Source organism: Panthera onca, chromosome B1 (genome assembly GCF_046562875.1).
Source record: "Panthera onca isolate mPanOnc1 chromosome B1, mPanOnc1 haplotype 2, whole genome shotgun sequence".
In the NCBI taxonomy this organism is placed as follows: domain Eukaryota; kingdom Metazoa; phylum Chordata; class Mammalia; order Carnivora; family Felidae; genus Panthera; species Panthera onca.
In genome coordinates, this window is record NC_138342.1 from 176,094,802 (window position 1) to 176,110,996 (window position 16,195).

The 16,195-nt window shown below is 38.5% G+C and overlaps 1 protein-coding gene and 1 pseudogene across 4 annotated transcripts in view; one reads left to right on the forward strand and one right to left on the reverse strand.

Annotated features, from left to right (window-relative positions):
- The window catches only part of WRN (WRN RecQ like helicase), a 149,774-nt gene that overhangs the window by 132,690 nt on the left and 889 nt on the right, over window positions 1-16,195 (reverse strand). The gene's annotated exons all lie outside the window — the stretch shown is intronic.
- Window positions 11,868-12,880, forward strand: LOC132692915 (nuclear receptor subfamily 5 group A member 2 pseudogene; annotated as a pseudogene).

Sequence of the window (16,195 nt, forward strand, 5' to 3'; positions counted from 1 at the left end):
TTTCCTTATTTTTTTAGCCTGTTGAAAGAAGTTTCCTGTGCCTACATTCTAGTAACACACAAATATAACTGAAAATAAAATTGTGTGGTTAATCCTTTTCTTTAATTCCTTATCTTAAATAAAAATGAATTATAAAGATAAAATAGCCAAAGTATACAACAAAAGTTTCATAACTTCATATGTAGAGTTTCGAAAACTTTTAAAATAACAATAAGAATCAAAATAATAGTAAATAGCAATTTAACAGAAACTTATAGCAACTAAGTGGGAGTAATATTTAACTTCAGGATGCAAAGCTCTGCAATCCACTGTGTTGAAATTCAGCAATGCCACACAGAAAGAAAAATGCATGGGGCACCTGGGTGGCTGTCGGTTATGCGTCCAACTTTGGCTCAGGTCGTGATCTCGCGGTTCGTGGGTTTGAGCTCCACGTCAGGCTCTCCACTCTCAGTGAGGGGCCCACATTGGATCCTCTGTCTCCCTCTCTCTCGCCCCACCTCCTTCTCTCTTGCCCCACTGGTCGTTCTCTCTCTCCCTCAAAAATAAACATTAAAGACTTAAAAAAAAAAAAAAATGCATAAATTTTACCACAAGACCAGTAAGTGTGGGAGGAAGGGTGAAAAATAAAAATGTAGACTGGGTAAAAAAGACATTGGGAAACTAATACATAATTCTGAAAGCAACCATAAGTTTACCCAATGCAAATCTTTCATAAGAACCTCTTAAAACAGGATGAATTTATATAAAATGAATAAAAGAGGGGCACCTGGGTGGCTCAGTCAGTTAAGCATCCGACTCTTGGTTTTGGCTCAGGTTATGATCTCGTGGTTTCATGAGTTTGAGCCCCACGTCTGGCTCTGCACAGGCAGCACAAAGCCTGCTTGGGATTTTCTCTCTCCCTCTCTCTCTCTCTGTCCCTCTCCCCACTCATGCTGTCTCTGTCCCTCTGAAAATAAATAAATAAACTTAAAAAAACTTTTAAATGAATAAAAGGAAAAATCAGCAATTTTGTGATTATACACCTCCTAGAAGGCAAAAGTTATTGTCTAGTCCAATTGTCTTTCTATTGTACTTCAGCGCCTTCATTTCATGAATGAACAGCAAAAGCAGATCAGGTGCCAGTAGGCAATGCCTCATGCTGCATGTCAAAATTTCTAGAAGAAGAAACAAAGCTTTGGTATTTTTTCCAATGGCGTCTATCAATGCTACCACAGACTACGAATATCTCCCATCCCTCTATCCTCTGGGCTTCAACGAGCCTAAAAAGGGGGTGAATCTCTGCCCTCCCCTAGCATATCAGACTAAAGATGGAAGAAAAGATCATAAAAATGTAGAGATAAGAAAATGGAAGTCAGAAAGTAACAAAGATTTAAAGTAGGCTTAGGAGAGAAGGTCACTGGTTTCACATATTTTTGGGAAAATGTGAAATTATACTAATTACTTATTTTCCCATGAAGAAATTATTCAACAACCATCCTTTTTCTTAATTCTCCCATTTTTAAGCATTTTATCAAAAAAAAGATCAACTTTAAAAGAGGTTGACTGCTACTACTAACCAGCTTTTACAAGAGACAAGCTTAACTCTTATCAAAAAGCTAAAGTCTCCTAAAATAAGTAATTTTTCCATAGTATCATGAGGGTATCTTATTTGATTAAAAGGAACAAATATTCTGAATGACCAGATTCATGATAAGCCTACCCAAAGTAAGTACTTCTCTATATATGAGCAAGAATCAATTTGAAAATATAATTTATATCTGAAATCAATAAAAGCAAAATGACAACCTACCAAGAAATAAACCTAACATAAAACATAGAGACCCATTTTAAAGACAACTAGAAAAGTTTACTAGGATGTCCAAAAAGAGCTATTTGACACATTTACTTTCTGGATGGTTAGTCTCAAAATTGTAACCACATTAATTAAATCAGTACACTCAAGAAGTAATACCAAGAAAAAATGTCAGCAGGAGTTTTCATCAAATCACACAAGTTTATATTAAAGTTCTCTAGGAAAAGAAAATGCTCAAAAGTAGTAAATATTTTTTTGAAAAATAAGACCAATAAGGGGAAGCTCACTCTGAATATGAAATGGTACAAAACAACAGTAATTCAAATTATGTGGAATTGGTATAAAAAGAGATACAAATCAACAGAATAAAATATACCATGTTCTGAAACAGATCCATGTAAATATAGAAATCTGACATATCGGGGCGCCTGGGTGGCGCAGTCGGTTAAGCGTCCGACTTCAGCCAGGTCACGATCTCGCGGTCTGTGAGTTCGAGCCCCGCGTCAGGCTCTGGGCTGACGGCTCAGAGCCTGGAGCCTGTTTCCGATTCTGTGTCTCCCTCTCTCTCTGCCCCTCCCCCGTTCATGCTCTGTCTCTCTCTGTCCCAAAAATAAATAAAAAACGTTGAAAAAAAAAATTAAAAAAAAAAAAAAAAAAAAAGAAATCTGACATACCATAAAGGAGATTTCTCATCTTCAAGAAAGAACAAAGTACTCAATGAATGAGGCCAACAAAACTGTCTATAATTCTGATAAACCACTGTCAGCAAAAATTTTAAAGGTTAATCATATACAATATATTTGCAAGAGAACAGGAACCAGCCTTATCATTTTCAAAGACATTTTGTAGACATTATCAACATTTTAAACTGCATACCCTTTAAGCCTGCAATGATATCTATCCTATGGAAATACATGCATATATGCACAAAGATGTATACATTATATCAGTCTGTAATAACAAAAATACTAGAAGTAATTAGTAGGGTAAATTAACACTTAAATAAACGACATATCCAAAAAAGAACTCAAACTCCACACCCAAAAAACAAAAAAATCCAGTGAAGAAATGGGCAGAGGACATGACTAGACACTTTTCTAAAGGAGACATCCAGATGGCTAACAGACACATGAAAAGATGCTCAACATCACTCATCATCAGGCAAATACAAATCAAAACCACACTGAGGTACCACCTCACACCCATCAGATTGGCTAAAATTAACAACTCAGGAAACACCAGATGTTGCCAAGGATGCGGAAAATGCACTGCTGGTAGGAATGCAAACTGGTGCAGCCACTGTGGAAAACAACGTGGAGGTTCCTCCAAAAATTAAAAATAGACCTACCCTATGACCCAGCAGTAGCACTGCTAGGAATTTACCCAAGGGATACAGGAGTACTGATGCATAGGGGCACTTGTACCCCAATGTTTATAGCAGCACTCTCAACAATAGCCAAATTACGGAAAGAGCCTAAATGTCCATCAACTGATGAATGGATAAAGAAATTGTGGTTTATATACACAATGGAGTACTATGTGGCAATGAGAAAGAATGAAATATGGCCCTTTGTAGCAACATGGATGGAACTGGAGAGTGTGATGCTAAGTGAAATAAGCCATACAGAGAAAGGCAGATACCATACATTTCACTCTTATGTGGATCCTGAGAAATTTAACAGAAACCCATGGGGGAGGGGAAGGAAAAAAAAAAAAAAAAAAGAGGTTAGAGTGGGAGAGAGCCAAAGAATAAGAGACTCTTTTTTTTTTTTTTTTTTTAATGTTTATTTATTTTTGAGACAGAGAGAGACAGAGCATGAACAGGGGAGGGGCAGAGAGAGAGGGAGACACAGAATCTGAAACAGGCTTCAGGCTCTGAGCTGTCAGCACAGAGCCTGACGCGGGGCTTGAACTCACGGACCGTGAGATCATGACCTGAGCCGAAGTCGGACGCTTAACCGACCAAGCCACCCAGGTGCCCCAAGAATAAGAGACTCTTAAAAACTGAGAACAAACTGAGGGTTGATGGGGGGTGGGAGGGCAGGGAGGGTGGGTGAGGGTATTGAGGAGGGCACCTTTTGGGATGAGCACTGGGTGTTGTATGGAAACCAATCTGACAACAAATTTCATATATTGAAAAAAAATAATTAACAACAACAACAAAAAAAACTAGACCTACCCTATGCCCCAGCAATTGCACTACTAGGAATTTATCCAAAGGATATAGAAATGCTAATTCGAAGGGGCATATGCACCCCAATGTTTATAGCAGCACTATCAACAATAGCGAAATTATGGAAAGAGCCCAAATGTCCATTGACTGATGAATGGATAAAGAAGATGTGGTGTACGTACGTACGTACGTACACACACACACACACACACACACACACACACACACAAATGGAATATTACTCAGCAATCAAAAAGAATGAAATCTTGCCACTTGCAACAATGTGGATGGAACTAGAATGTATTATGCTAAACGAAATAAGTCAATCAGAAAGACAAATATATGATTTCACCCATATGTGGAATTAAAGAAACACAACAGATGAACACAGGGGAAGGGAAGGGAAAATAAGATAAAAACACAGAGGGAGGCAAACCATGAGATTCTTCACTTGATCTCAGCCAAAAGGCCGAGAAGCAATAAACCATAAGAGATTCTTAAATACAGAGAACAAACTAAGGGTTGCTGGAGGGGAGGTGGATGGGGGGATGGGCTAAACGGGGGATGGGCATTAAGGAGGGAACTTTGTTGAGATGAGCACTGAGTGTTAAATGTAAGTGATGAATCACTGGATTCTACTCCTGAAACCAATACGTTATATGTTAATGTATACTAACTTAAATCTAAATTTTAAAAAGTAAATAAACAATGACACATCCATAATACGGAATAAGAAGTTCATAAAAAAATACAATAGAACTACTGACAAGTTCTATTAACATACGTAAAGTCAAACAGGAAAAACTAAGTATAAGTAGTAGTTACCACTTAAATTTTAAAATACAAAATGAGGGGTGCCTGGGTGGCTTAGTCGGTTAGGTGTCAGACTTTGGCTCAGGAAATGATCTCACAGTTCATGAGTTTGAGCCCTGCATCAGGCTCTGTGCTGACAGCTCAGAGACTGGAACCTGCTTTGGATTCTGTGTCTCCCTCGCTCTCTCTACCCATTCCCCACCTCCCCTCTCAAAAATAAACAAACATTAAAAAAACTTATAAAAATAAAAATGAAATTCTATTTAAAACTTAAAATACAAAATGTAAATGCAAAAAACAATCCAGAAGGATATGTATCAGTTAATAGGGATCCCTATAGGGAAAAAAATGGAATTGAGGTCAGGTATGTGAAGGGAGAGTTTTAAGATTCTATAATTTGTTTCTCAACAACCATATTTCTCTCTCCCACCCTCCCTCTTATCTGCCTCCTTCTTTCAATCTGAGAGTAATATGAGCCTCTGTAAATAATGAAATCAATAGTGACTTATATTTTTCCAACTTGGGATGCTGAGGATAAACAAATTCTCATGGTTTTAATAAAATCATGAATGAGAGGAGCAAAAATAGGCTGATTACCTTAACACTAGAAAGAAGGAAGTAACAAACCCATTTCGCCCTCCCCCACCCCCCCCCGCCCCCAATGTTAATAGCAAAGTTTTTTCGATGAGAATAACCTCATCACCAGTACCAGGAATGAAACCCAATTGTTTTAAGATCAGTGGGGAAATTCCATTCCCCCTACCATATAACCAATTCAGGGGCAGGAACTATAACCTAGGTCTCAGTTCTCTGGTCTCCATCCTTTGTCCATAACTGTCAAATGCAAAGTGGTCCTCAGGATTCTCTTTACAATGTATAAGATGGGATGCTTTTGCTCCAGCTAGACATGAAGGAAGAAATATATCACCATGGTTGATGCGCACAGCCATCTTACAGCCATACAAGAAACTGCTCCAAAAGTAAAGCACTTTCTTGCCTTCTGCATGGAAAAAGGTCAAGCACAGGGCCAGAAAAATAGTCAGAGCTCTAACTGAACTTGTCTTCAGGCCACTGTATCTTAGGATATATCAATTAAATAAGCTAAACTTTTATCGCTAAAGCCAGTTTGACTTGGGTTTTTCATTAGTTGCAATGATAACATCCCTGTTGATGGGATGGAATAAATAAAATCTAATACTACTTCTTGAACTGATTTTTTAAAGACTATACAGAATTCCATTTTCTTTATCATAATTTGTTTAACTATTCCCTATTGATGACAGTTTACTTACAAGTTTTATCACAAATAATGGTCAATGAACACCCTTATGTGTATCTTTAGGCATTCATATTATTATTTCTATAGGATGGATTCCTAGACATGAAATTGCTAAGTCATGGAATACTCCTACCTCTCTGCCTGCTTTCCACCAATAAATTATTCACAACCCTGAGAGAGAAGACAAGGCAAAGAAGACTACCCAGAAAGCCAGGAAAAATTCCTACAGAAGCATTATAATAAGCCTTTGGTGAAAGACTTCAAATTAACAACTAAGAAAAGATGTCATCCATCACCTGCCACTCTTATAAGAACACTTTGGTCAAAGAACAGAAGTCCGTGAAGGCGTTGTGGGTTGACTATGAGTTGCAATATATCCATATGTAACTCAATATCTAACTTTTCAGTGTTGGGTATAGAACAAGTTGGTGATATTTGAGTTTCATGTTAATGGACCATCACCATCAGTATTATAATCATTTATATCTACATCCTACCTCTTTTCCTCTCTACTTGTCCAAGGGCTTACAACGTTTGATGCAAAATTTCCAAAGACAGTGCCTCTCAGTTTTCTGACTAGGTCTCCAATTGTCTTGCCTACACCCTGCTCTGCTCATTTGTTCCCATAGGGATGCCATGTCATTACCAATGACTGAATCCTTCCATAATCTCAATTCTAAGCATCTCATTCTCTAATCAACATCTCCTATTTTCCAAGTTCATTCCCTTTAGAAATTCAATTCAAACAATCCTTTGATCCAAGTAGGACCTATAATCCAATGGTCCTACTTTTCCACTCTCCTCACCACCAGGTAGTCCTTACTTCCTCCTTGAGCAGTTTAAATTGCAAAATTATAACCACTTACTTTCATACTCCCTTAGCTTCATTGTGCATCTTTGGCTTCATTATTCTCTCCTGTTAAAACTCTCACCCTGCCTGAAGAAAACAAATTCTCTGCCTACTCTATGCCTGTACCTATGCAGCTAACTGAATGCAGCAGGTGAAAAACCCAACCATGCTGACCGGTCTCACCTTAAATTTATGACCACCAAAAGTCTTCCTAGCAATTCTACAACTTTTCACTTATCTATTTCCTATCCTCTCCTTCTAAGATAACTATTTCAGGGGCACCTGGGTGGCTCAGTTGGTTGAGTGTCTAACTTTTGCTCAGGTCATGATCCCATGGTTCCAGGGTTCAAGCCCTGTGTCAGGCTCTGTGCTGACAGCTTGGAGCCTGGAGCCTGCTTCAGATTCTGCCTCCGTCTCTCTCTGCCCCTTCTCACCTCACGCTGTCTCTCTCTCTCTCTCAAAAATAAATAAACATTAAAAAAAAAATTTTTAAATAACTATTTCATATCATTTCCTCTCTGCTTAAACCTATCATATCTCCTCCCCCATCCTTTCAGCTGACCACCTTACTTCAGATTTCACTGAAAATAAAAGCAATTAAAAAAGAACTTCCATATGTCCTTACCCTGAAATGTATTCACATAATTGTATCTATGCCCATATACTCTGCCATGATGGCTAGTTTTATTGTGTCAACTTGAATGGGCCACACTGAGCTAAGATATTTAGTTAAAATTATTCTAGGCATGTCTGTCAGGGTGTTTCTAGATGAAGTTAACATTTGCTTTTTTTTTTTTTTAATGTTTATTCATTTTTGAGAGACAGAGACAAAGCACCAGTGGGGGAGGGGCAGAGAGAGAGAGAGACACACACACAGAATACAAAGCAGGTTCCAGGCTCTGAGCCATCAGCACAGAGCCCCACATGAGGCTCGAGCCCACTGACCGTGAGATCATGACCTGAGCTGAAGTCTGATGCTAACTGATTGAGCCACCCAGGCGCCCCAACATTTCAATCAGTAGATGGAATACAACAGATTGCTCTCCCTGATGTGGGTGAGCTTCAAATCTGCTGAAGGCCTAAATGGAACAAAAAGGTTGAGTACAAAAAAATTCACTCTCTCTGCTTGACTGCAGTCAAGCTAGGTCATTAGTCTTCTCCTGCCTTTAAACTCAGACTTGGAATGAAGCATATACCATCAGCTCTCCTGGTTCTCAGACCTTCAGACTTGGACTAGAACTGTACCTTCAGCTCTCCTATGTCTCCAGCTTGCCAACTGCAGATTACATATAGACGTAGATGCATATATGTATATAGGTGGTGTATATATATAGTATCTGTATATATATGCAAATAATAAAATCTATAATAACATATAATGTATACAATCATATATATATGTATATATAGTATCTCTCACAATAAGGAATTGGGAACTTGCCCATGCTAAGGAGGCGGAGAAATCTACATATACACATTGACATCAATATTGACATAGGTACCAGGATGTATGTGCACACACATACATATATATGTATATATATAGAAACAGAATATACATATATGTATAGATAGATACATATACATTTATATATCTCCTGTGAGCTATCTGTGTGCCTAAATCCAGCCCCTCCATGTGTGTACTAGATTCCATACTCTCTCATCTACCCACGGGCACTTTTCACCTCTCTCCCAAATCACCAATTTTGCTCTCTCTACTAGTCTACCAGAAAAGTCCCAAAGTCCTATCAGTATATACACATACTGCAATTTCTTCCATCTTAAAAACACAAACTTGACTCTGGGCTAACTGCTCCATTCTTTTTCTCCCCTTTATAGAAAAACTACTCAAAAGAGTCATCTACACTAGTGTCTCAATTTCTATTCCTTCCATTGTCTCTTAAACTCACTGTATCACTCCACCCCACCAAAAGAGCTCATATTAAGTTTACCAAAGACTTTCATGTTGCCAAATCCTACAGTCAATTCTCAGTCCTCATCTGGCTCAATACACCAGCCACATATAACACAATTAGTCATATCCACCTTCTTTTTTTTTTTTTTTTTTTATGAGAAGTTTGCTTGCTTGCTTGTGTATTTTGAGAGTGAGATGGAGTACAAGCAGGGTAAGAGCAGAGAGAGAGAGGGAGAGAGAGAGAAATCCAAGCAGGCTCCACAGCATTAGCACAGAGCCCAATGCGGGGCTCGAGCTCATAAACCATGAGATAATGACCTGAGCAGAAATCAACAGTTGGACACTTAACCGACTGAGCCTCCCAGGCACCCCCCCACATCATCCTTCTTCAAACACTTTATTAAGCATCTGTAACAATTATTCTCCACCTGTATCAGTAAGAATCCTTCTCAGTACTTTTGCTAGTCCTTCCTTAACTCCCCAATCTCTAAACCTCATAGCATTCTAGATTCAGGTCATAGACCTTTTCATTCTCTTCTCTACATTCACTCCCTTGAAGATAACAGTCTGATGGCTTTAAAATTACCTATAGCACACTAACAACTTCCAAACTTATATAAACCACCTAGACCACTCCTATGAACTTCAATCTTGCATGTCCAATTATTTACTAAATACTTGAGTGTCTAATGGGCAAATCACAGTGGGTATGTATAAAAGTCTCCCCAAACTACTCCTTCTATAAATTACAGTTCTCAGTAAATGCACCTCCATCCTTCTTCTGATTGCTCAGGCCAAAAACCTTAGTTATCCTTGACTCTTCTCCTTTCACACTTCACATCCAATCTAGCAGTAAAAATTTTACCTTCAAAATAAAGCTGAAATCCACCTTCTCTCACCACCTTCATAGCTAAAATCCTGGTTCAAGCCACATTACCTCTTATCTCCTTGTCTCTACAATCTATTCCCAAAACAGTGGCCAAAGTGATTCTGTTAAAAGATAATTCAATTTAAAGAATAATACACCATAACCAAGTGAGATTTATCACAGGAATGCAAGGGTGGTTCAACATAAGAAAATGAATCAGTGCAAATGTATCACTTCAATAGAATGAAAGAATACCACATAATCATCTCAGTTCACACACACACACACACACACACACACACACACACACACACACACACGTAACATCTGAAAAATCCACCACTCTTTCATGATAAAAAAAAGACTCAAAAAACTAATAATGAAAGGAACTTCCTCAATATGTTAAAAGGCATTTATCAAAAATCCAAAGCAGGGCACCTGGGTGGCTCAGTCAGTTAAGTGTCCAACTCTTGGTTTTGGCTAAGGGCATGATCTCAGGGTTCGTGAGTTTGAGCCTGCTTGGTATTCTTTCTCTCCCTCTCCCTCTGCTCCACCCCCCGAAATAAATAAATACACTTAAATTCACAGCTAATATATTCAGTGGTGAAAAGATTGACAGTGTGGAGCTTGCCTGGAATTCTCTCTTTCCCTCGCTCTCTGCCCCTCCCCCACTCAATCTCTCTCAAAATAAATAAACTTTAAAAAATTTAAAAAAAAAAAGGACAAGGCAGGGATATTCACTTTCACCACTACTATTCAACACTGTTTGGGAAATTCTGGCCAGAGAAATTAGACATAAAGAAATAATAATAATAAACATTCAAATTGGAAATGAAAAATTAAAACTATCTCTATTCACAGATGACATGATCCTACATACAAAAATCCCAAAGAATCCACAAGAAATCCACTAGATCTAATAAGAAAAGTCAGCAAAGTTGTAGGATACAAGATCAATACACAAAAAGCCGGCTGTGTTTTACACACTAGCAATGAACAATCTGAAAAAGAATTATGAAAGTAATTTCATTTATAATAGCATCTAAAAGAATAAAATAAAATACCTAATAGTAAATTTATCCAAGAAGGTGAAAAACTTGAATACTTCCAAAACACTGCTGAAAAAGATTTTAAAGATACCAATTAATGGAAAGCCATCCATGTTCATGGACAGAAATGCTTAACATTGATAAGGTGCCAATGCTACCCAAAGCTAACTACAGCTTCAATGTAATATCAAGACTCCTACAGCCTTTTTTCCAGAAATGAAAAAGCCAATCCTCAAATTCTTATGGAATTTCAAGGGCCTTGAATAGCCATAACAGTCTTCAAAAAGAATAAAGTTGGAGACTCACACTTTCCAATTTCAAAACATACTACAAAACTACAGTGACCAAAATAGTGTTGTACTGGCATAAGAATAAACATATAGATCAGTGGAACAGAATTGAGCTTCCAGAAATTAATTCTTACATTTATGGCCAACTGATTTTTGACAAGGATGCCAAGTCCATTCAGTGAAAAAAGAAGTTCTTCAACAGATGATATTGAGACAGTTGGATTTCCACCTGCAAAAACAATGAACTTGGACCTCTATCTCACACCATATACAAAAATTAACTCAAAATATATTGATTCAAATATAAGAGCTACTAAGACTATAAAAAACTCTTAGAAGAAAACATAGAAGTAAATCTTCATGACTTTGGACTTGGGAACAAATTCTTAAACATGACAACAAGAGCACAAGCAACAAAAGAAAAAATAGATATACTGAACTTTATCAAAATTTAAAACTTTTATGAATAAAAGAACATTATCCAAAAGTGTAAAGACAATCCACAGAATGGGAGAAAATATCTGCAAATCATATTTCTGGTAAGTGTTTTAATAAAGAGAATATACTATGAAGATTTCATACAACGCAATAACAAAAAGATAAATAACTCAATTTAAAAATGGGCAAAGGGACTGTCATCACCCCTCATCCCAGCCTTCCTCTGTCCTACTCACCTCTCCTTTTCTCCTCATCTTTCCCCTTTCTTCCCAGCACCCTCACCCTTGGGGCTGGAAGGACTGCTCTTGGACACACGAGAGGTGTAAATGAGGCAGGAGAGGGAGGTGCTGGGTTTCTGGACAGACAAGGACTCCCTATCTCCACCCAGAGCCACCTTATCATGCTGCCCAAAGTGGGGACTGAAGCCCTGAGACTGGCTCAGTCGCATGGGGAACAGGGGCAGATGCCGGAAAACATGCAAGTGTCTCAGTTTAAAATGCTGAATTACTCCTATGATGAAGATCAAGAAGAGCTCTGTCCAGTGTGTGGCGATAAAGTGTTTGGATACCGTTATGGGCTCCTCACCTGTGAAAGCTGCAAAGGGTTTTTCAAGCACAGTCCAAAATAATAAAAGGTACACATGTATAGAACACCAGAACTGCCAAATTGATAAAACACAGAGAAAGCGTTGTTCTTACTGTCAATTTAAAAAATGTCTCTGTGTTGGAATGAAGCTAGAAGCAGTAAAGGGCCAACCAAATGCACAGGGGAAGGAATAAATCTGGGCCAATGTACAAGACAGATGGGTCTCTAAAACAGAAAAAAGCCCTCATCCGAGCCAGTGGCCTTAAGCTAGAAGCCATGTCTCCCGTGATCCAAGCAATGCCCTCTGAGCTCAGAATCTCTTCTGCAATTCAGAACATGCATTTTATCTCCAAAGGCCTCCAAAGGCCTTGCCTCCTACAGACTATGACAGAAGTCCCTTTCTAACATCCCCATTAGCATGACAATGCCACCTCATTGCAGCCCGCAAGGGTTACTTCAGTCCCCTAGCCAGGCCATCAAGTCTGAGTACCCAGACCCTGACACCAGCTCACGGGAGTCAATAACGGGTTATATTCCTCCATGAACAGTTACCAGACAAGCTCCCCAGCAAGCATCCCACATCTGATACTGCAACTCGTGAAGTGTGAACCAGATGAGCCTCAAGTCCAGGCCAAAGTCATGGCCTATCTGCAGCAAGAGCAAGCTAACTAAAGCAAGCACAAAAAGCTGAGCACGTTTGGGTTTATGTGCAAAATGGCTGATCAAACCCTCTTCTCCACTGTTGAGTGGGCCAGAAGTGGTAACTTCTTCAGCGAACTTAAGATATGTGACCAGCTATTACGACTCTCCCTTTCAAGAGAGACCTAACTCTGTTCCTAATTAAAATATTCTTAGTGCTAAAAACACACTTTCCTTAACTTTTCTTCTTTACATGATTTACAGAGTTAGAAAAATCTTATAACCTTGACATCAGGACTATCACAGCTTTTATTATATGTGGTTCATAGTTTGGGGGAGAGAGGAATAGCATTTCATGTAAACTATAGTAAATTTGGCTGGTTTTTTTTTTTTCTTTTTTTTTTTTTTTTCTGAATAGTAGAATGTCTTTACTTATTTCCTTTAATTCAGATGGCTTATGGCTAGAAAATTTAAGTCTATGTGAACCAGCAACCTAGGGAACTTCTTAAAAACTACCAAATAAAAAGTTATAATAGTGCCAACTTAAAAGAAAAAATACCAACATTTACTTGTACTTAAACCCTAAAGAGTGAAAATGATACCACTGGTTACTAGTATCAAATAGGTCTTTACTACCTGTTTACTTTGACATTTGGTTGGTAAAGCTTTTGTTTTTGGAGCAGATTCCAACAGGATGTTTACTATCATTGGATGGGGCTTAGGCAAATGGTGAGTGCTAGTCTACTTGACTGGGGGTTTAGTTCTAAATATCTATGTCTACTGTTGATTTTAACAGATTGGTACATTGTAAACACAGTTCTTGTTTGTATAAGTATCTCTGTTTAACTACATAATTATTTTATTTCCTGAAACTTAATACTGAATTAATCTGGGAAAGTGAAATAGAAGTTTGGAAACTAAAAGTAGCTATCAAAGCACATTTGGTAGTCAGTGGTTTCATTCTCTGTTTTAAGAACAAAGTGAATCCTGGATTTGATTTCTCAGTGTATCTCTTACAAAATCAATTTCTCCCTTTTCCAGTCATAGGGGTAGATGTGGCTACAAAATATCTGTAGCTTCTGATCACCTAGGACTTTTGGAGGAAATTTAAAACTCTTTGAGAGAAAGACAATACAAAGCAGACTTTGAATATAAAGGGTGACTGTTAAAAACCGTGCAGAGGGATCAGGGAATATGGAAGCTGTGTGCAAATGGAAAATAGTGCTTTTCACAGCAGTCTTCATTAAGCACTGTGACTTGTACAGGGAAACAAAAAAGTTACCTGAATGGATCCAACTAAGTTGATAGAATACAACCACCATGCTGTTAAGACTATTAATGTATCCAGCTCTTTACTCTCTTGTCCTTCATTGTCCCATTTAAAGATGGCTGAAGGTGGAAATAGATACTAGGCTGCAGAGGACAAGCCGAATGCATTGATTCAGCACAGTGAGGCCAGATATTTCCTGAGTATGCAATCACTTTGTGATAAAGTGTTTTCCACTAAAAACAAAAACAAATAGGGGCACCTGGGTGGCTCAGTCAGTTACCTCTTGATTTCAGCTCAGATCATGACCTCACAGTTCATGAGTTCAAGCTCTATATCAGGCTCCACGCTGACAGTGAGGAGCCTGCTTGGGATTCTCTCTCTCTCCCTCCCTCTCTGCCCCTCCCCAACTTACACTCTGTCTGTCTCTCAAAAATAAATAAACATTAACAAATTTTTCAGTAAATAAATAAACTTTAAAAAAATAAAAATGGGCAAAAACTTGAATAGACATTGCGCCAAAGAAGATATACCAAATAGCCAATAAGCACATGAAAAAAAATGCTCAACATCATTAGTCACTAAGGAAATGCAAATCAAAACCACAATAAGATATCACTTCACTTCATCACCTAGGAATAAGAATTATATGAAAGAGGAAGAAAATTATTTAGAGAAGATATGGAGAAACTAGAAGTTTTACCACATTGCTGGTTAAATGTAAAACAGTGCTGCCAATGTGGTTGGGCAGTTAGCTCCTCAACAACTGAAACAGAATTATTACATGATCCAGCAAGTCCACTCCTAGATATATACCCAAAAGAATTGGAAACAGGAACTCGAGCAGATATTTGTAAGCCAGTGTTCACTGCAGCATTATTCACGATAGCCAAAAGTGGTAAAAAAACCAAGTGTCCATCAACAGATGAACATAAAACGGAATATAAACACACAATAAAATATTACTCCGCCATAAGTTCTTTTTTATTTTTTTAACGTTTTTTTTAAATTTTTTTATGTTTGTTTATTTTTGAGACAGAGAAACAGAGCATGAGTTGGGGAGGGGCAGAGAGAAAAGGAGGGGCAGAATCTAAAGCAGACCCCAGGCTCTGAGCTGCCAGCACAGGGTCCAACACAGGGCTTGAACCCATGAACCATGAGATCATGACCTGAGCCAAAGTCGGACGCTTAACCAACTGAGCCATCCAGGCGCCCCTAACATTTATTTTTGAGAGAGACAGAATGTGAGCAGAGAAGGGGTACAGAGAGGGAGACAGAATCCAAAGCAGGCTCCAGGCTCTGAGCTGTCAGCACAGAGCCCAACACGGGGCTCAAACTCACGAACCATAGGAGAGTGACTTGAACTGAAGTTGGACGCTTAACCGACTAAGCCACCCAGGTGTGCCAAAAGAAATTAAGTTCTGATACACGGTACAACATGAATGAACCCTGAAAACATTATGCTGAATGAAATAAGCCAGATGCAAAAGCACAAATATTTTTTTAAAAAATTAAAATTAAAAAATGTTTAAGAACTCAAATATTATATGATTCCAGAATGAGCAAATTCATAGAGAGAGACTATATTAGAGGTTACCAGGGGCTAGGCAGAAGGGGCAATGGGGAATTATTGAATAATTAACCAGTTAGAACTTGGGGTGAAAAAGTTTTAAAAATAGTGGTGATGGGGGCACCTGGGTGGCTCAGTTAGTTAAGCACCAGACCTCAGCTCAGGTCATGATCTCTGGGTTCGTGCATTTGAGCCCTGTGCCAGGCTCTGCTCAGAGCCTGGAGGCCTGCTTCAGATTCAGTGTCTCCCTCTTCCTCAGCCCCTCCCCCACTTGTGCTCGCTCTCCTTTCAAAAAAATGAGTAAACATTAAAAAAAATTATTTTTAAATAGTGGTGATGGCTGTGCAATATAGTGAGTGTAATTAATGTCAATGAGCTGTCCACTTAAAAACTGTTTCAGTGGCACATTTTGTTACATATATTTTACCAGTGTTTTCTATTTTTTTTAATGTTTTATTTATTTTTTGATAGAGAGCACAAGCAGGGGAGAGGCAGAGAGAGAGGGGGGACAGAGGATCCAAAGTAGGCTCTGCGCTGACAGGCTGTCGGGGTTCGAACCCATAAACTGTGAGCTCATGACCTGAGCCAAAGTCGGAGGCTCAAATGACTGGGCTAGGCAGGTGCCCCTTACCAGTTTTTTGTTGTTTTTTTTTTTTAAAGATCATTC